The sequence below is a fragment of the Rana temporaria genome, chromosome 4 (genome assembly GCF_905171775.1).
Source record: "Rana temporaria chromosome 4, aRanTem1.1, whole genome shotgun sequence".
Taxonomy (NCBI): domain Eukaryota; kingdom Metazoa; phylum Chordata; class Amphibia; order Anura; family Ranidae; genus Rana; species Rana temporaria.
The window spans coordinates 112,308,968-112,328,956 of record NC_053492.1 but is presented as its reverse complement, the minus strand read 5'-3'; positions in this window follow the sequence as shown (position 1 = coordinate 112,328,956).

The following is a 19,989-nucleotide window of genomic DNA, read 5'->3' as shown; positions in this document are numbered from 1 at the left end:
ATAAGGATTGGATTAGAATAGAAAATTCATTCCTTAGCTATCCCTTATCCCACCTACCATGGCTGGAATACCACTCGATTCCTAAGGCTTGCCTAGAACATCCTTTAATTGGCCCCACACTTAAAACATTTAAAACCGCATGCAAAGCCCTCAAACTGGTCCCCTCCCCTGGACCTTTGACACCTCTGTCCCAAAGTCCAGACTTTAAACCCGGCATCATTTTTAAATACGCGACGACGGACCCCGACCTCAAAACGCTCCGAGCTCATCAATTCTTTCGGAATGGTAATCTGCTTACGTACACAGACCTGAATTCAGCGCTCCCACACATTGATCTGACGGTCTTTAGATACCTACAACTTAAACATTTTTTTGGGTCTACCCATATGCGACCACGGTGGTGTAGAGATCTTTCCCCTTTGGAAAAGATTTGTGTGACCAAAGAACCCCAAAGACACTCGATCTCCAAAATGTATTCCTTGCTGGTCCCGGATGCGGCCCTTAGCTCTAACATACGCACGGCTTGGGATACTGATCTATCTCTCGCCCTCTCTGACGGGGACTGGGAACGCATCTGGGATTACACTCACAAGGGCTCCATAAACGTCTCAGCACAGGAGAACAGATACAAACTTTGTACCAGATGGTACCGGACACCCGAAAAACTCCATAAAATTTACCCAGCGGTCTCTCCAGATTGCTGGAGATGTGACGGGAAGAAAGGTTCTTTATTACACATCTGGTGGGACTGTCCCTCGTTGGCTCAATTCTGGAAGGAGATACACGATAGTATAGTACAGATCACTACCATGCAGATCGCCTTCTCTCCAGCGCAATTCCTATTGCATCACACTCCTATACCAAAATCACAGTACCGGAATTCATTAACGCTTCATCTTGTGAATGCAGCAACCCAATGCATTCCCTTGCACTGGAAATCTAAAACCCCCCCAACTCTAGAAGAATGGCATTCACGGGTCAACAAAATAGAGGAGGTGGAACGGCTAATACACCAAGCTAAGGACATACATGAGAAATATAGAATTACATGGGACAGTTGGCTACATTACAAAGAATCCCTGATGTCAGGTACTACACCTACCTAGTCACTCACCCACTCTTCATTATTCTATCCCAGTCCCTGCACTTCCTTTTCCTCTCCGACCCGTGCTTTAACCCCCTTTCACCGTTTAGGGTAAAAAGTTCCTAAAGATATAGGATGAGTATAGATTTTCCCGGGTTTTACAAGAGGATCCTTAGGGGGGGGGGTTGGATCGTATTGGCTTAAAACTCTGGAGGATTACCCTGGGCCATGTTATAGACTCGACTTATTTTCTCCCTCCTATCGTCTCTCATAGAATGTACCCTTTATGGGGCGTATGGGTTGGAGTGTACCCTTTAGTATTTTCCCCTCCTCCCCCCCCTTTTTTTTATTTATTTTTTATTATATATACACTTGAATGTTTTCTCTAAAGAGCTGTATGGATGCTCAATAAATTGAGCCTTAACTTTTTGTCTATGATAGGACTGTTTATGACTTGGCTGTTCATAACATAACATGATCTATGTTGTAATTCATATAATCCTGATTTGCTTTTTCTTCATCGAAAATTTATTGCAATGTACTTGTATTACATTTCTGTATTGCCAAAATATTCAATAAAATACTTTGGAAAAAAAAAAAGAGTAACATACATTATAACTATTCTAAAGTTCTAATACAACTATTGAAACTATTACAACCTTAGACTGCTCATATCATCAGACGGAAAGAAAACAAGAGAGGGATAACAGTGCTCAAGATCAGGTTAGGGGAAAATGCATCTATGTGCACCTACACATGACAGTATTAAGCAATATTGGGTCTTCACCACTACAAGGCGAATAAACAAACTTAGGTATCTAGGTCCGACTGTGTTGCGATCGTGGCGTCCAACCACACTTGCCAGATTTTGTCGAACTTAGTTGGGCAGCCTCTGGTGAGATAAGCCGATTTGTATAGTGGCACCGCCGAGTTAATCAACGATTTCCAAGAATTCAACGTGGGTACCTCTGGTTGTTTCCATTTTAGTAAGGCTTTCCTGGCATAAAATAGTAGGAGATGTCTCTCATGGCAATGCCCCATAGATTCTCTATGGGGTTCAGGTCAGGCGATATTTGCTGGCCAATCAAGCACAGTAATCCCACGGTCATTGAACCAGGTTTTGGTGCTTTTGGCAGTGTGGACAGGTGCCAATTTCCTGCTGGAAAATGAAGTCTGCATCCCCATAGAACTTGTCTGCGGAAGGAAGCATAAAGTGCTCCAAAATCTCCTGGTAGACGGCTTCATTGACCCTGGACTTAATGAGGCACAGTGAACCAACACCAGCATATGACATGGCTCCTCAAATCAACACAGACTGTAGAAACTTCACACTGGACTTCAAGCATCTTGCAGTGTGTGCCTCTCCATTCTTCCACCATACTCTGGGTCCTTGGTTTCCAAATGAGATGCAAAATTTGCTCTCATCAGAAAAGAGGACTTTGGACCACTGAGCAACAGACCAGGTGTGTTTTTCTTTAGCCCAGGTAAGACCCTTCTGACGCTGTTTGTTGTTCAGGAGTGGCTTGACAAGAGGAATACGACATTTGAAGCCCATGTCCAGGATCCGTCTGTGTGTGGTGGCTCTTGATGCACTGACTCCAGCCTCAGTCCACTCCTTGTGAAAGTCCCCAACACTTCTGAATGGCCTTTTCCTGACAATCCTCTCCAGGCTGCGGTCATCCCTGCTGCTTGTGCACCTTTTTCTTCCACACTTTACCCTTCCACATAACTTTCTATTAATGTGCTTTGATACAGCACTTTGGGAACATCCAACTTCTTTTGCAATTACCTTTTGAGGCTTTCCCTCCTTGTGGAGGGTGTCAATTAAACTTTTATGCACAACTGTCAGGTCAGCAGCCTTTACCATGATTGTGATTCCTACTGAACCAGAGACCATTTAAAGGCTCAGGAACCCTTTGCAGGTGTTATGGCTTAATTAGATGATTAGAGTGGGACACTTTGAGCCTAGAATATTGCACCTTTACACAATATTCTAATCTTCTGAGATTGTAGATTTGGGGTTTTCATGAGCTGTAAGCCATAATCATCATAATTATGACAAATCACGGCTTGAACTATCTTGCGTTGCATGTAATGAGTCTATCTCATATATTAGTTTCACCTTTTAAGTTTCATTAGTGAAATAAATTAACTTCTGCACAATATTCTAATTTTTCGAGTTTCACCTGTATGTGAGGCACAAAAACATTTCCCACTCGCACACCATTTCCACAACTTCTGTAGGCTTGGTGGAGAACTCCTGATAAACTTTTCACCTCACCAAAATGTTTTGTGGTCTCTTATCCATTTAAAGAGACATTTATTAGGAATTGGGCAGTTCCTGCAGTTGGTCTGGCAGTGACCTTAAAAAAAATCTCTGACGATCGCTATAGCGGTAGGTCACCAGTATATAAGGATTATAGAGATAAACCTCAGGAGACACTGGTTGTTATGGATCCTTTCTTTGTGGAGCATTTAGAGTTCATACCAACAGTCAGCCCTGCACTACTTTATAGATGGACTAGTGGATGTCTATTGCCTTATTTCCTGTACGAGTTTCTTATGAGTGAAAATGCTGAGAACCCTGTCAATGAAATGTTGGGCAGCAGAGTATGCTTGTAAAACGTGTTTGCTACACATGCCGTTTGGGGGGTGAATGTCTCTTAGGAGCTGCCTTGCACACCATCCTCGAAGATGTTACTGAGGGTAAGAGCACTCATCTATCCACCCCAGAAAAAGACGCTTCTTAAGTTACTCACAAGCTTCAATCTATAAGCAAAATCCTAAATCAGGAGTCCAGTTATACTGCAAACCTTGGACCTTCAAATTCCCCAAACCCGCTGACAAATCCTCTTCAGCGTGGGAGGACATCCCCACTTTCTAAAGTGGGGGGATGTCTATTACCTTTGCAGACATTTGGACAAACAGCTTCTCAGATGCTTGGGGGTGGTTTCACTGGGCTACACGCTAGAGTTGCACTCTTAACCCTCTCCTCACTTTATGTCTTCCAACTTTCTGCTGTCACTGCTCAGATTAGCAGATCTCAATGCAGTCTTATGCCTTGTACACACGATCGGTTTTCCCGGCGGTAAAAAGTTAGCCAGGAAAACCGAGAACCTGCTCTGTAGCCTTTTCCCCCTACACACAGCTGTTTTTCCTGGCAGGAAAACTGCCATGAGAACTTTGGTCGAGAAAGCCGGCCGTGTGTATGCTCCACCGCAGGCTTTTCCCATAGAAAAACTGCCAGCTTAAAAACCGCCGGGAAACCCGGCAGGAAAAAAAAAAAAAAACATGTTCTCATTTTTCCAGCTGGGATTCCGGGTGGTTTTCCTGTCGGGAAAACTGCGATGGAGCATACACACGGCTGGGATTCCCGGCCAAAAGCTCTCATGGTAGTTTTCCTGTGTACGAGGCATCTGTGGGTCTTTTTTAAAAGATTTTATTCCAACCTTTTCACAGTTTCAAAAAGCAAAAGAGTGCATATGTCCCATTCTGGAGCTCAAGGCCCTAAATGTCTTAACTCAGGTCCATAACTTCTGTATGAAATCCACTAGTTCTGTCATAGCCATTCTTCATCAGGATTGCTTCTGGCCTTTATATACATCAACAATACATATTTGAATGTCCCTATTTTCCCAGCACATCAGTGTTACCCTCTCTTAGCTGTGGGTCCTTAAAGGGGTTGTAAAGGTACAATTTTTTCCCCCTTAATAGCTTCCTTTTCCTTAGTGCAGTCCTCCTTCACTTACCTCATCCTTCGATTTTGCTTTTAAATGTGCTTATTTCTTCTGAGAAATCCTCACTTCCTGTTTTTCGGTCTGTAACTCCACACAGTAATGTGAGGCTTTCTCCCTGGTGTGGAGTGTCGTGCTCGCCCCCTCCCTTGGACTACAGGAGAGTCAGGACGCCCACTAACACACAGCTCCTTTCTCTATCTGCAATGTAGAGAGTGTCCTGACACTCCTGTAGTCCAAGGGAGGGGGCGAGCACGACACTCCACACCAGGGAGAAAGCCTTGCATTACTGTGTGGAGTTACAGCCAGAAGAACAGGAAGTGAGGATTTCTCAGAAGAAATAAGGACATTTAAAAGCAAAATGGAAGGATGAGGTAAGTGAAGGAGGATTGCACTAAAGTAAAGGAAGCCATTTAGGAAAAAAAATTGTACCTTTACAACCCCTTTAACAATTCCAGTTCATGGCCCTGCTAATCAATCTGTCCTACGCAAAACTTTTATGCACCAAGTTTTTAGCCATGATGCTTTCTTATTGCACTTATCAGGTCATCTCCATTGTGGCATATTTGGACAACCCCCCATTAAGGGAAATGTATCATTCCTGATAATCCCCATAAAAGGGAAACAAGCTTCTCGTTCCACAATATTTGGTGTCTCGGACAAATAATTATTCAAGATTTTGATCTTAATGGTCAGGTTGGTCTTTTTCCGGTCACTCTACCTCTACCAGGTCATCGAGTTCTTCTTGGGCTTTTCAGCATCAGCAACCGTTTCCCAGATTAGATGAGGTGAGTATTACCGCGCTTACCACGAGAGTGGGGGAAGGGGGAGAGAGAGAGGGGGTACAGCTGCTGCACCTGATGGTGTATCAAACCAAAAACAGATGAAGAATAAAGGGGTAGTGCTGCGCTATGGATGGGGAATGGGGTAACGTGCAAAGGAAGTATGGCAAATCCTTATATATATAAAAAAAAAAGAAAAAAAAAGAAAAAATATTTCCCACATTAGTAAGGCTGTCATCTGGTCTTGAGTTCACACATGCTCTACGTTTTTACCAGGAAGACCCTCAAGCATATTCTGATGCCAGCTTTGGGCATAAGGTCCTTCGGGCAGTTCTTTCAGCTGCAGTCTCCAGTTTCATACTTGGGCCTGTTAGTGTTTTTTTCTGTATTTTCCCCACACCTCAGTTGAACTGCTTTTGTACACTTAAAATAAACTTTGTACAAAAAAGTGGAGCTGTGTATGATGCGCTGAATTGTGAACTCACAGCAGTCTGGAATGGGCAGCTATGGGAGAGGTAAAGTGCACTGGCAGCTGTCTGTTCTTATGTGAATTTACCCTTAATCTCGGCACAGCTTTCTTACCAAACTGATGCATGCTGAAAGTGGGAGGCCAGTCATTTGTTTTTGTTTTTTGAGTGCCACTTCAAATCTTCCTGTAGGCAGCAAATAACCCAATTGTCCCCGAATCCTGTATGTCCTAAAGGAGAAGTTTAGTCCAAACTAATTTGGCTATACTTCCCCTATGAATCACAGGAGTACAGTTTGTTCTGCACGACTCTTGACTAGTTTTCAGCTGACAGTGGGCTAAAGCCCACTGTTGGCTGATGCCACGCTGCCGATCTAGGCTCAGGAAAGATTTACCCAGAAGCTTGGATCGGCAGCTTGCTCAGGCTCTCAGCATGCTGCTAAGCGCCTGAACCCAGACCCTCCTGCCCCTAACACATTGAGGTGAGGGCTGGAGGGGCAGAACAGACCGCAGTACTGTCAGTCACCACTCTCTGCTTAATGCGGAGTGGGGGAACTGAGCGATCAGCAGTGTTTGATCGCTCAGTTCTCAGGGTAGAGCCGGCAGGGGACAGCTGCAGCTAGGACCGGTGCGTCAGCTATCTCGACGAGCATCATTTTTTTTTTCTTTTTCTGTATATCCACACTTCTCTTTTAATGAACGTGGAAGGATTTTTAGGATGCATATAAAAATCCTTCTCTTTTTCTTTTTTTTGCAATATTACACTTAGTTCTAGCTATCTGGTTTAAGGGTAATACTTCCATATGAACAATAATTATTGCAATATGCATTATGTGGGCCTTTTTCTTGAAGATTAAATAAAATAAAAGTTGCTCGTGTGTGTTACAAATTTTTTATTTACATTTTTTTTTATGTCTGAGCAGCACACCTTGAAAGATCGCTTCCTCCCACCTCTTGAATCAGTATTTTTACTGCACCTGTCTCCCCTTTCCAGCACACATATTACTCTCTTCTTCTGAAGCTGTTCTGAGATATAATGCTTCCCAGTGAATACAAGAAGCAACTGGGGGCTTCTTCAATAAGGCAATGCAGTGTGGTGATGATGGTGTGCCCAGTGCAGGATTGAATAGCATCCACAAATTACCCCCTGACCCCAGTACATGAATAAAATCATTGCTATCTGGTACTTATGTGTCTACTGCTCTTTGCATTGTTTATAGAATAGTGCCAAGTTGGACCTGCAGGTGATAATATAGCATTTACTGACTGGTTGATTACTATGGTGATTAGACTGCCACTTACTTCCATTAAGGCAGTGTTTCTCAATTCCAGTCCTCAGGCCCCCCCAACAGGTCAGGTTTTCAGGATTTCCATTATTTTGCACAGGTGATTTGATCAGTTTCACTGCCTTAGTAATTAGTGTTGCTCACGAATATTCGCATTGCGAATATTCGGCTCGAATATAGCATATTCGAGAAATCGCGCTATATTTCGAATTTCGCGGTGAATATTCGCAATTCCGAATATTCGCATTTTTTCAATTTGATTTTTAAAACAGATCACATCCTATCGACGTCTAAAAGCATTGCTGGTATGATTAGAGACCCTGGGCAGAGTAGCTAAGCTGAGGCGATCCTTTTATGTTGCCAAATTGAAAAAAAAAATATTGCGATTTTTCGCTATTGCGAATGCGAAAATAATTGCGAATTTTCGATAACTGTGGTAGGAGAACTCTGATTGTCTCTGATGCAAAAGGGGGGGGCTTTGTGTATGTGTATGTTATGAATATTTGTATGTTTGATATTATTATTTTTTGTAAGAAGGAAAAAATTGCGCATACCTTAAAAAAGGGGAGAATACAGCAGCAACTCAAAAATGTTATACAACATAAATTAATACAAGACAGAAAATGGAGTCGCTCTACAAGAATAAAAAATATGTCTAGTGACAAGACATGTGGGCAAATTATAAAATAAGCAAGCGCAAATAACTTGTGAAATACACAGTGAAACAAATATATAAAGAAATATAGTCCCAATAATAGAAAAATAATCTTTCATAAAAATGTCTTTGATATGTGAAGTGAAAAAAAGTCCAAAGCATGCAGCATGAACGTGTTCAATCTTTAAGGTGTTTGATTGACAAACGGCTGTGACAGATGGATAGAGTAAAGAATCACCACCAATGCAAAACACTTTTTATTTTCTATTGTAAAATATCAAGAATATTCTGAGCCAATCAGAGTGCTCCTTCTGCATTTGCCGAATATTCGCAATTATTTTGTATTGTAAAATATCAAGAATATTCTGAGCCAATCAGAGTGCTCCTTCTGCATTTGCCGAATATTCGCAATTATTTTGTATTGTAAAATATCAAGAATATTCTGAGCCAATCAGAGTGCTCCTTCTGCATTTGCCGAATATTCGCAATTATTTTGTATTGTAAAATATCAAGAATATTCTGAGCCAATCAGAGTGCTCCTTCCGCATTTGCCGAATATTCGCAATTATTTTGTATTGTAAAATATCACGAATATTCTGAGCCAATCAGAGTGCTCCTACAGCATTTGTCGAAATTGCGCAATAAATATCGCATTCGCATGTTGCGATATTTCGATAAAATATCACGAATATTCTGAGCCAATCAGAGCGCTCCTCCAGCATTTCTCGAAATTGCGCAATAAATATCGCATTCGCATGTTGCGATATTTCGATAAAATATCACGAATATTCTGAGCCAATCAGAGTGCTCCTACCGCAGTTATCAAAAAATCGCAATTATTTTCGCATTCGCAATAGCGAAAAATCGCAATAATTTCATTTCGATAAAATATCACGAATATTCGAATTTAGCGAATATATCTCGAATATTCGAATATATATTCGAGATATATCGCGAAATCGAATATGGCATATTCTGCTCAACACTATTAGTAATCACCACAGCCTTTTCATCTGAGGTAAATCCTGAAAACCTGACCTGTTGGGGGGGCCTGAGGACTGGAATTGAGAAACACTGCATTAAGGGCAGGTTGCTTGGACTGCACAAAAGCCTGTGGCATGAAAAAACATTGCCCGAAAAAAGGTGAACACGTTTACTTGCCTTAAGTAGTTATAAAGTCATCTTTTTTTTTTTTTACCTTGATGTATTACCTGCATTAAGGTAAAAAAATAAAATTAAAACACATCTACTTGTTCCCACCACCACCCTCCCTAGATACCCGAGTCCTGTATCAATCTAGCGCAGTGCCCATGTGCAGCAGCACTGGTTCTCTCGCTCTCTCTCCCCTCTCACAGGCTCAGAAAAAATTTAAAACCATTGGGCTGGATTCAGGTAGAATTGCGCTTTTTTTGCGGAGGCGCAGGGCAATGTTTTTGCCCTGCCCCCCCCCCCCCCCGCAAATTTACTGCGCTACCCGCGATTCACGGAGCAGTAGCTCCGTAAATTGCATGTGCGCTCTTTAAAATTGCCCGGCGTAAGCGCGCGCAATTTAAATGATCCCGTAGGGGGCGGGAATCATTTAAATTAGGCGCGTTCCCGCGGCGATCGTAGAGTGCATGCTCCGTCGGGAAACTTTCCCGACGTGCATTGCGGCAAATGACGTCATTTGCTTCAAAGTGAACGTGAATGGCGTCCAGCGCCATTCACGAATCACTTACGCAAACTACGTAAAATTCAAATTTCGCGACGCGGGAACGACGGGTATACGTAACATTGGCTGCCCCTGCTAATAGCAGGGGCAGCCCTACGCGAAGGACGCCGTACGGAAACGACGTAAACTGCGTACGCAGGGCTCGCGCAACGTTGTGAATCGGCGTTAGTATGCAATTTGCATACTATACGCTGAGCACAACGGAAACGCCACCTAGCGGCCATCGCAAGAATGCAGCCTAAGATATGCGGGCATAAGAGCCTTATGCCGCGCATATCTTAGGCTGCAGTCGGCGTAACAAGGTTCCTGAATCAGGAGCATTCGTTACGCTGGGGCAAGTAAGCAATTGCTAAAGTGAGGGTGCTCTTGCGCCTACCTAGTAAAGCTTAAGATGTGAAGTAAAATAATAGTAATGAACTAAAAGTGATGATGCTGCTCAATCTAATAATGTATAAATATCAAATAGAAATACAATAAAATAGTGAAAGGTAAAGTGACGAGCGCAATGAATATGACTAAGTAATCAAAGTGTTAATCAGTGAACATTGATAATAAACTAAAATTGAAACAAAGTGCTAAAAAATATAAAAACATCAATAATGAATAAAAACGTTCAGCCAGCAAGTGGCCAGTGAAAAAAAAAAAAAAAAAAAAAAAAAAAAAAAAAAAGTGTGCACAAAAATAGCTGCAAAAGTCAGCAGGCAAACATAAATATGAAGCCTAAATCAGTCCTGGAATAATAGGCTAACAATACAGCCTTTATACGTGCATAAAAGTGTAGGAAGTTCCATAAAGACAAAAATAAATATAAACTTCTCCAATAGTGATAAACAAATGTTTAAAATCTTCTCATGTGGGTCTTCAAATAATGTGGGCTCACAATGCGCTTACCTTCCCAAGGTAGTAATCAAGCCTTGATTAAAGCGGATGTGCCACGGGAAAAATATATTAAAAGCCAGCAGCTACAAATACTGCAGCTGCTGACTTTTAATATAAGGACACTTACCTGTCCTGGAGTCCAGCGGTGATCACAGCAGATGACGAGCCGATCGCTCGTCACCCTGCTGCTCCCCCCTCCATCCTCGGTGAGGGAACCAGGAAGTGAAGCGCTCCGGCTTCACTGCCCGGTTCCCTACGGCGCATGCGCGAGTCGCGCTGCGCCCGCCGATTGGCTCCCGCTGTGTGCTGGGAGCCGAGTGTTCCCAGCATACAACGGGGGGACGGACGGGAAGGAAGGAAAAAACCCGTCCTTTGCCCGTATCGTAGGGCCGGAAGTGGGTGCAGATACCTGTCTGTAGACAGGTATCTGCACCCCCCTCCCCCCTGAAAGGTGTCAAATGTGACACCGGAGGGGGGGAGGGTTCCGATCAGCGGGACTTTAGAGTGGAGATCCGCTTTAAATGGATATCCACAAGGGGTGTTGTTGAATCTGCAACTAGCTGTGGATGTTCAGGGCGTCCTGTATAATCCAATGTTTGTAGGCTCCAGATTTCTATTTGGCAGCGGTGGTGCTCAGCATGGGGAAATAAAAAAGGTAGCTTCCCATAGTGTAGTAAACCAAGGCTAATTTATTGGTAAAAACGCTAACAAGTGCATTTTAAAAGATCAAAGAAAACGAAACTAAGAAACAGCTGATGACAGCTTACTGATGTATTGCTTCAAAAATCAGTCCGTCCCTTACATGTTACACCACGTCACGTGGCTTCATCAGAGGTGACGGATTGGTTGTTGGACTTGTCATTTATAAGAGCCAGCAGTTTTATACACTTTTATGCACGTATAAAGGCTGTATTGTTAGCCTATTATTCCAGGACTGATTTAGGCTTCATATTTATGTTTGCCTGCTGACTTTTGCAGCTATTTTTGTGCACACTTTTTTTTTTTTTTTTTTTTTTTTTCACTGGCCACTTGCTGGCTGAACGTTTTTATTCATTATTGATGTTTTTATATTTTTTAGCACTTTGTTTCAATTTTAGTTTATTATCAATGTTCACTGATTAACACTTTGATTACTTAGTCATATTCATTGCGCTCGTCACTTTACCTTTCAAGTAAGCAATTGCGCCTGTGTAACTATGGTTACACAGGCGCAATTGCTTCTTGAATCCAGCCCATTGTTTCCTGGTGCTGTCAATCAAATGATGTGTGGAAAAAGGGGTGGCAGGGCCAAGCCACACTCTGTGTGTCAATAGATACACTCAGCCCAGCTCAGGAGCGAGTCTGCAGGTACACCACCATAGGAAGGGGCTTGCTAGAAGAGGAGGAGCCAAGAATGCTTTGTGCAATACCATTATACAAGTATGTGTTTTAGTTTGCTTTTTTTGTAATAAATGCTTTACAACCTCTTTAACTTTACCAATACATTTTAAACAACTATCAAACTTAAAGGATAACATCTACTGCCATAACCAACCTCTCCCAAAAATATGAGCTGGCTGGTGCCATACTGATGCAGACTTAACATTCTGTGTCACTTTAACCCAGAGCAAACACACAGATTAGGAGTCTGACTACACTTTTGGTTGCTACATACTTGTTCTTGGTCAGCATTTTATTGGGGTTCGATTTAATAAAGGCAAAAAGATTGCACACTTTGCCAGTGCAGTTGCTCCAAAGTTTAGGGGGAAGTTCAGCATTGTCAGTATTAGGTCAGAAATGGTGGCCATTCCAAACTGTGATAGGAGGTCCACCTCCCCGTCCTCCTTCTGGTTAGGGGGCCTATAGCATACTCCCAGTATTACTTTCCCCTTGGTTTCCTCCCTTTGTAGCTCTACCCATAAGGATTCCAACTCCTCCCTTGCTCCATTAGTGATGCTGTCCCTCACATTTACTTGTGCATCATTTTTGATAAACAGGTGTACCCCTCCCCCCTTTTTTTACCCTCCCTATCTCTGAGATATAGGGAATACCCTTGAATGGTTGCCAGCCAATCATGAGCACTATTGACCCAAGTCTGAAATTCCCACAAAATCAAAATCCTCCTCGTACAATAGCAGTTCTAGTTCTCCCATCTCGTCAGCCAGACTCCTGGTATTTGTGAACATGCCATGTAGTTTAGTCTGGACGCATACCATCTCCTTATTGGGTGTTCTGAGGTTGCAAATAGGACTTGTTACTGTACTTACCTCAGGTTTGGGTGCTTTAGTCAAATGCCCCCAATACTACCCTCTGGAATTTGATCTCTACCTCTGGACCCACCCCGTCACCTAGTGTAAAAGCCCTTCTAACTTTTTGGCCATCTTCTCTCCCAGCCAAGCTGCACATTTAGGTGCAGTCCGTCCCTGCTAAAGCGCCGGTAACCAACTAAGAAGTCGGCCCAGTTCTCCAGGAAATCAAACCCCTCCTTTCTACACCAGCTCCTCAGCCACTTGTTTACGTCCCTAATCTCCCGCTGCCTTTCTGGAGTGGCTCGAGGTACCAGTAGTATTTCTGAGAATACTACCTTGGAGGTCCTTTTCCTCAATTTAGCTCCTAAGTCCCTAAAAAAGTTTATTTAGGACACTCCATCTTCCTCTGACTTTGTCACTGGTGCCAACATGCACCATGACAGCCGGGTCTTCTCCAGCCCCTCCCAGTAATCAGTGCACCAGATCCGTGATGTGCCAAACTCAAGCGCCCATTAGACAACATACAGTTTGGTGCTTCAGGTCTTTGTGACAGATTGCCCTCTCTGTTCTTCTGAGAATTGAGTCCCCTACCACCAGACTATGTCTTTCCTTTTCCTTACTCCCACCCTCACTAAAGGAGTTATTCCCCTGGCAGCTAGGGAAGTCCCCCAGCTCCAGCAGTGCTGGTCCCTGACTGGTTTCAATGTCACGCAACGGGGTGTACTTATTGGGATGTTCCAGCCCAGGATCGGCCTCCCTGACTCTTTCCCCTCTACCCTGATGCCTGTCCCTCTTTGTCTCCACCCACCTCTGTGCTGGCCCCAGGGGTGTATTGAGGTTTTGTGCTGCCCTAGGCCTGACTAAACTCGTGCACCCCTTAATTTAAATATGACCCATCCCCTCCTTCCTAGGCCACACCCCTTTCTGTTTAAGACCCCGTCCTATCATCTGTAAACCAAACACCTTCCTCTTTAGGCTCCATCTTTTCCTCTTTCTACATTAAAAGTGGGTACCAAGTGCCTACTTGTAAGTTCCTTGAGGGCAGGTTCTGATATGAATGTACAATTGCAGCCCATTGGCCGAGTTACTCGCCACCACTATCCCCACCCAACCCCTAAGCCCCCCCCCCCCCCGCCGCGCCCTAAACCCTAGATCTTAAATTATCTCATGAAATTACACTGTTAAATGTTTTATGCAAAATTAAGATCCAAAACTAAATATTAACAACTTTAACGATAATAACATGAAGCATATCAGTACCCATCAGTACAGCCTATTTGTGTACATCAGTGTCCATCAGTACAGTCCCATCAGTGCGGCCTCATCAATCTCCACCAGTGTATCCTCATCAGTCGCCATCACTGCGGCCTCATCAGTCCCCGCCAGTGCGACTTCATCCATCCCCGCCAGTGCGGCCTCATCAGTCGCCACCAGTGCGGCCTCATCAGTCGCCACCAGTGCGGCCACATCAGTCCCCACCAGTGCGGCCACATCAGTCCCCACCAGTGCGGCCACATCAGTCGCCATCATTGCGGCCTCATCAGTCGCCAACAGTGCGGCTCTATCAATGCCGTCTTAAGCGTGCCACCTCATCAACATCACAGCTTATAAGTTGTATACAGTATTAATTGTGTATGGATTAAAGCACTAAACACTTTACAGTACATTAGTTTTCACTCAATATGCACTGTTTAATGAGTTTGCATTGATTTTGGCATGCATGGAGCACTTTCACATGCTGAAATCAATGAAAACTCATTAAACAGTGCATATTCAGTGAAAATGAATGTACTGTAAAGTATTTTTAATACATTTGTGGCTCGGAACACTATTCATACCTGTCCTCAAGTTTCCCCTCCAGGTCAGTGAAGCTCCACTTCATCATCTCCACTCCAGCCAGTCCACCTCGGAAGGAGGGGGGGTGCTCGGCGCTCTGCTTGTCCATGCATGTTGCCGTTCTCTGTCACACCCCCCTCCCCCGGGCCGCCGTTCATTCATCACGCCACGACACGAATAACTGAGCGGGAGTCGGGACAAATGTACTTAGAGAAGCACGCAGGAGGATCCGATGTGGCCAGTCACCAACCGCTCTATGGGGGGGGGGGGCAGTCACCGGCCGCTCAATGGGCGGGGCCAGTCACCGACTGCTCTATGGGGGCAATCACTGGCTGCTCAATGGGCGGGGCCAGTCACGGGCCGCTCTATGGGGGGCTAGTTCCTCCACCCTACTCAGCCAAGCACGCTCCATATAGCCCACAAGTGGCGCACTACAGAAAGCCACGGGCAGCCAGAGATTGAATATGTGCGGGAGGGCTTTTTTTCATGCAGGGGGGGCGGCCGCCCCCCACAAAGTGCCGCCCTAGGCCTGGGCCTTGTTGGCCTAGGCCAAGATACATCTCTGGCTGGCCCCTGCTGGGTACAAGCCCAACTCTCCTTAAGAATGGAGAGTCTTCTCAGTGTCGACAGTAGCGTCCCTAGATTCAGAACCTGGGCTTCCAGGGAAACAAAGTGCTTACATTTTGCACAGCCGTATTTGCCCTCGATCAGATGATTAAGGAACGCATACATGCCACAAGATGCACACCGAGTCGCATCTCCAGACACGCTGGACATCATATTCACTAACTTAATGGGAATTGGGAATTATACTCTGTCCAAATTACCAAATAGTTTTCTGACACGAATTCCCAACAATACAATACACAGGTATTCCCAGCACATGGATACTCTCAGCACTCGGGTACTCACAGCATAAGTGCACTCGCAGCACACAGGTACTCACCGCACACATGCACTCACAATACTCAGGTACTTACAAAAGTCACAATACACAGGTACTCGTGCACTCACAAAACATACATCCCAGGGGTCTTCAGGAGGGATTTTCTCAGCCAATAACACCCTCCTGTCTGCATGCCTGGGCTAAGGGCACATGAATTCCAGGAAGGAAATGGATAGGAATCATCTGCCCTTACTCAAGATGGCCACGTTCAGAAATGCTAGGATGTGTTTTTCAAAGTGATTTCTCAGCAAAAAAACATGGATGGATGAGTTTGCTTTGAATATTAAAGAAGAATTAAATAGCTTTTTGGCTTGTGGTGCTCAGAAGCAATGTAGATTCACTTTAGGCTCAGTTCAGTGCCGCGACCTAAAAGTCACAAGACTTACAGTGCAACTTAATTGAATGCCCATGCAATCTTCCTGTAATGTTGGATCCAAATCATATCAATTAGGATGAGGAGCTGACTTGGAGGCAACTTCCATTAAAGTCTATGGGCACAAGTTGCCTGACGAAGGGGCCCTGCGTAGCTCCGAAACATTGCTGTATGTGTACCTTGTGACCATGTAAATAAAGCTTTGGACCCTTCTGAGGAATTGTTGTTGTGCTGATGACATTTCTCCATTCAAGTCAGATAGAAGTCGCCTTGAAGTAGTACAGGAACCTTTTCTGAAGTTGGAGTGACTTTAGTAGTGCCAATTAAGACAGCTCTCATTGACCAACATGGGATTTCAAGCGTCACATGACTTGGGGTCTCACAAGTCAGATCCCAACCCGCGGCAGTGTGTACCGTACTTAAAAAATATAGATTAGCAGCTATGAAAAGAAAAATACAGACTAATGTATGAGGGCAGCTTTTAAATTGGGTCCCTTTTTTGGTGAGTAGGGCTGAATGCTGGGAAATCAAAGTGCAAAAATGGCCTCCAAGCTGGATTTTTTCTTCATAATTAGTTACGAGTAATGATCGTTTCCAATAATGAACAGAAAACGTGAAAACAAAAATATGTTTACTGAGATAAACATTTCATATGGTACACAATTTCTTGGAAAGATAATGAGCATTTACAGCATTAAATACAACAAACCCCCCTCACTACCATACAAGCCACCAGTCAGACTTTCACCTCGACCCCCCCCCAGCGATGGAGTCAATAGCATCAATTTGTCACACACTGGCCATAAAACATCATCACACCGCTGCAGAGATTGAAATATTTCAAACAAGCAAAACCCTTTAAGATCACAAGCAACGCAGAAATGTAGCTTATGTCACCTGCACAGAAGCAAAGTTGCTTTGGACAGAATGTTAAAAAAAAAAAAAAAAATCACTTCTCCCAACTAAAAAGAAAATTGGAGGGAAGAAATGTGTCCTTTTCCATAGTGGCCAGTTGAGGCCTGGTATTCAACTGAAATCAGTTTGGCTCGTATAGGTGACAGCCCATTATATGTATCCATTTAAAAAAAAAAAAAAAAATTACAATTCAGCACAACCTGCCTGAGTAGGAATAAAAAAAATAAAATAAAAAGTCTGTGCTGCTCAATGTAGGCAGTACGATTCCAACATTGAAGAGGAACTAAACACAATGATTTTAGATGTATCTATAGCCAAAACTTTGTATTTACTGCTACCCCAAGCTCTGTTCAAGACATTCCACCTTCCTTCCTGTCCTGGTGACGCATATTTTCTGCACGGAATGCGGGGCCTTGCCAGAAGATCCTATGTAAAACACTCTACTCACGTTTAGATGTGTACAATTATGCGGATGACTTTACGCACGTGCATATATACATTTACATGTGTAAAATCTGCAGATTTGTACAGCCCCGGCTGCATCCTACTCTTATCCTTCACTGATAAACGCAGTGAACATTTGCGTTTGTAGACAAAGCTGTGTGTATGGCCCTATTGAGTATAAAAAAAAAAACTATATTCTGTACACATCTACACATTAAATAAGCCCTTAAAAAGTATGTTTTATATCTGTCCGTGTCCTCACTTCCTGTATTATACAGGAAGTGCAGGGAAATCTCTCCAACAGAGCCCCTGACAGCAGCAAAATCTGAGAGGGGGAATCCTTCCCCACTCCACCCACTAGAAAAAAATGACAATGGATACACTTTTAGGCAAGGGTGCTAAACCTGTGGCCCTCAGCTGTTGCAAAACTACAAGTCCCATTATGCCTCTGCCTTTGAGAGTCATGTTTGTAACTGTCAGCCTTGCAATGCCTCATGGGACTTGTAGTTTTGCAGCAGCTGGAGGGACACAGGTTGAGCATCCGTGTTTTAAGGGCTTATTCATACTGGCTTTCCTCTCTAAAGAGTGACATCCAATTTGATTGCACTTCAGAAAGCACATTTTTAGATGCACTTTAACTCATATCAGGCATTTGCTGGGGAGATTTCCCTTTACTTCCTGTTTTGCGGATACGACAGCGAGGAAATTCAATCTTAAAAAGTTGTCACCTGAACCTTTGTTCCCGATTTCCCCTCACCTCTTGCTCTCATAAAATTACAAAATATTAGGATTTTTCCTCCATTATCTGTGTTGGGATGGTCATCAGGACAAAGAGGGGTAGAACCTCCCAGAGGGGACACTGACAGCAATGGAGACTTGACAGTGTGTCTAACCCCTCTTCACGTTAGCCAATATTTAAAAAAAAAAAAAGCCTTTACATACACTTTAAAAATTTGTTATGGGGACTTCTTTGATCAAGAAGCAATTTGTATAATAAAACTTTATGATTTATCAGCGGATAGAGAGAGGCAAGGCTGCGGAGAACAAACAAGACTTCATCCAACTAAAACGTTCTACTTTTATCTCATAGATACAAATAACCCCATTGGATTATAAAAGAAATTAGAGTTTTTTGCCTTTTAAACTAGGACTAAAAATATATATTTTAAAATGTCCAGCCTTAAATAAAAAGGTCCTGCTCTTCAATGACCCTACGACAATGATTGAAGGGGAGGAGAAGAGTATGTTAGGAATTCTCCCAAGACTGCCAATGACAATTTACTAGCTACGTTACTGTACATAAAGATAATTTGTATTTAAAGATTTAATGAAAATTCCTACTGATGTATTAAAATGCACGTGCGTGGAAGTGTGGGTGCGCTACCCATTACTGTGTCAACGCATTGGGTTCCTAGTCAAAGTGACAGGCACAGCAGTACGCATGCTGCAGAAAAAAGTGCAACACATAGATCTGAATCAGTCCTAAAGGAAACTGGTCATGAGGCCGTCTTTACTCCCCTGATACTGAAAATACTAGTTCCAGGGTCTGGAAATAAAAAAGCTAGCCAGCTAGCATTTTCTGGAAGATCAACAATAATGGCTCTTGTACTTTTTCTAGACGCAGAGCCCTTTATTTAGATGATTGATCACAATTGTCTGAACTATAGTAGCTAGGATCTTTAAACATTAAAAGCAAATCCTAGTGGTTTATAGTTATCAGTTGCTGGCTCTGATCATGCACACTTTGAATTCTTTGCAGTAACTGTCCAATGTTTCAAACCACTGTATTGCCTATGTGTGTGTGTATATATACATATACACACACATACACATTATATATCTGCAGAGAATGATACTTTAAGTATGAACATCAATTTTAATGCCATCTCTCATTTCTAAACGTTTCTTTATGTGCCTACAATGTTATGATTGTGTGCATCATCAGATTTTTAAATCTTGGCCCATGTATGGTCAACCAACCATCTGGTTGAAGGTTTCATTTACATAAACTGAAAACGAGAAACTAATATAATCAGGTGATTCCAATGTTAGTTAAGCCAGGGCTGTGTGTCTTGTTTTATGAAGAGATTCTCGGACATGCATTATTCAGCAGATCTGTATATTGGATGGGAAAGCAAATAGAGGATGTACATGTATTGCCTGCACACAGTTTCTCACATTGGTGCTTTAGAAATAAATGGTAAAGTGCAATAAATCACTAATGCAGTGTCCACAGGACTGAAGAACTTCCACATTGCGGCAGTTTAATCAAACGTATATGATAATTATTCCATTTGATTCAGTTCACCTATACATGGTTGAGTATGGTGTACTTTCAAGAGATCATGCAGCAGTTTCTGAGTATGGAAGTGCACAGTCGAGGTCTTACATCAAGCTTAGGCTTAATTCACACCGGCTTCAGCTAGCAAATGTTAATCCGAAGAGCCACGTGTACAGGACGCATGTATAAAGTCTACAGAAAGTACCAAGCAGCTACATTGAAGGCCAAGAATGACAACGGTCATTTCTCGTCCTTCGTAAGGGAGTGCTGGCTGTAGCTTTAAACAAGCTGCCGACAGACGTTTAGAAAGCTTCTTTACTGCTTCAAGGGCTTTAAATATAAAGGAACTAGGAGCCTGGCTGTTATGTA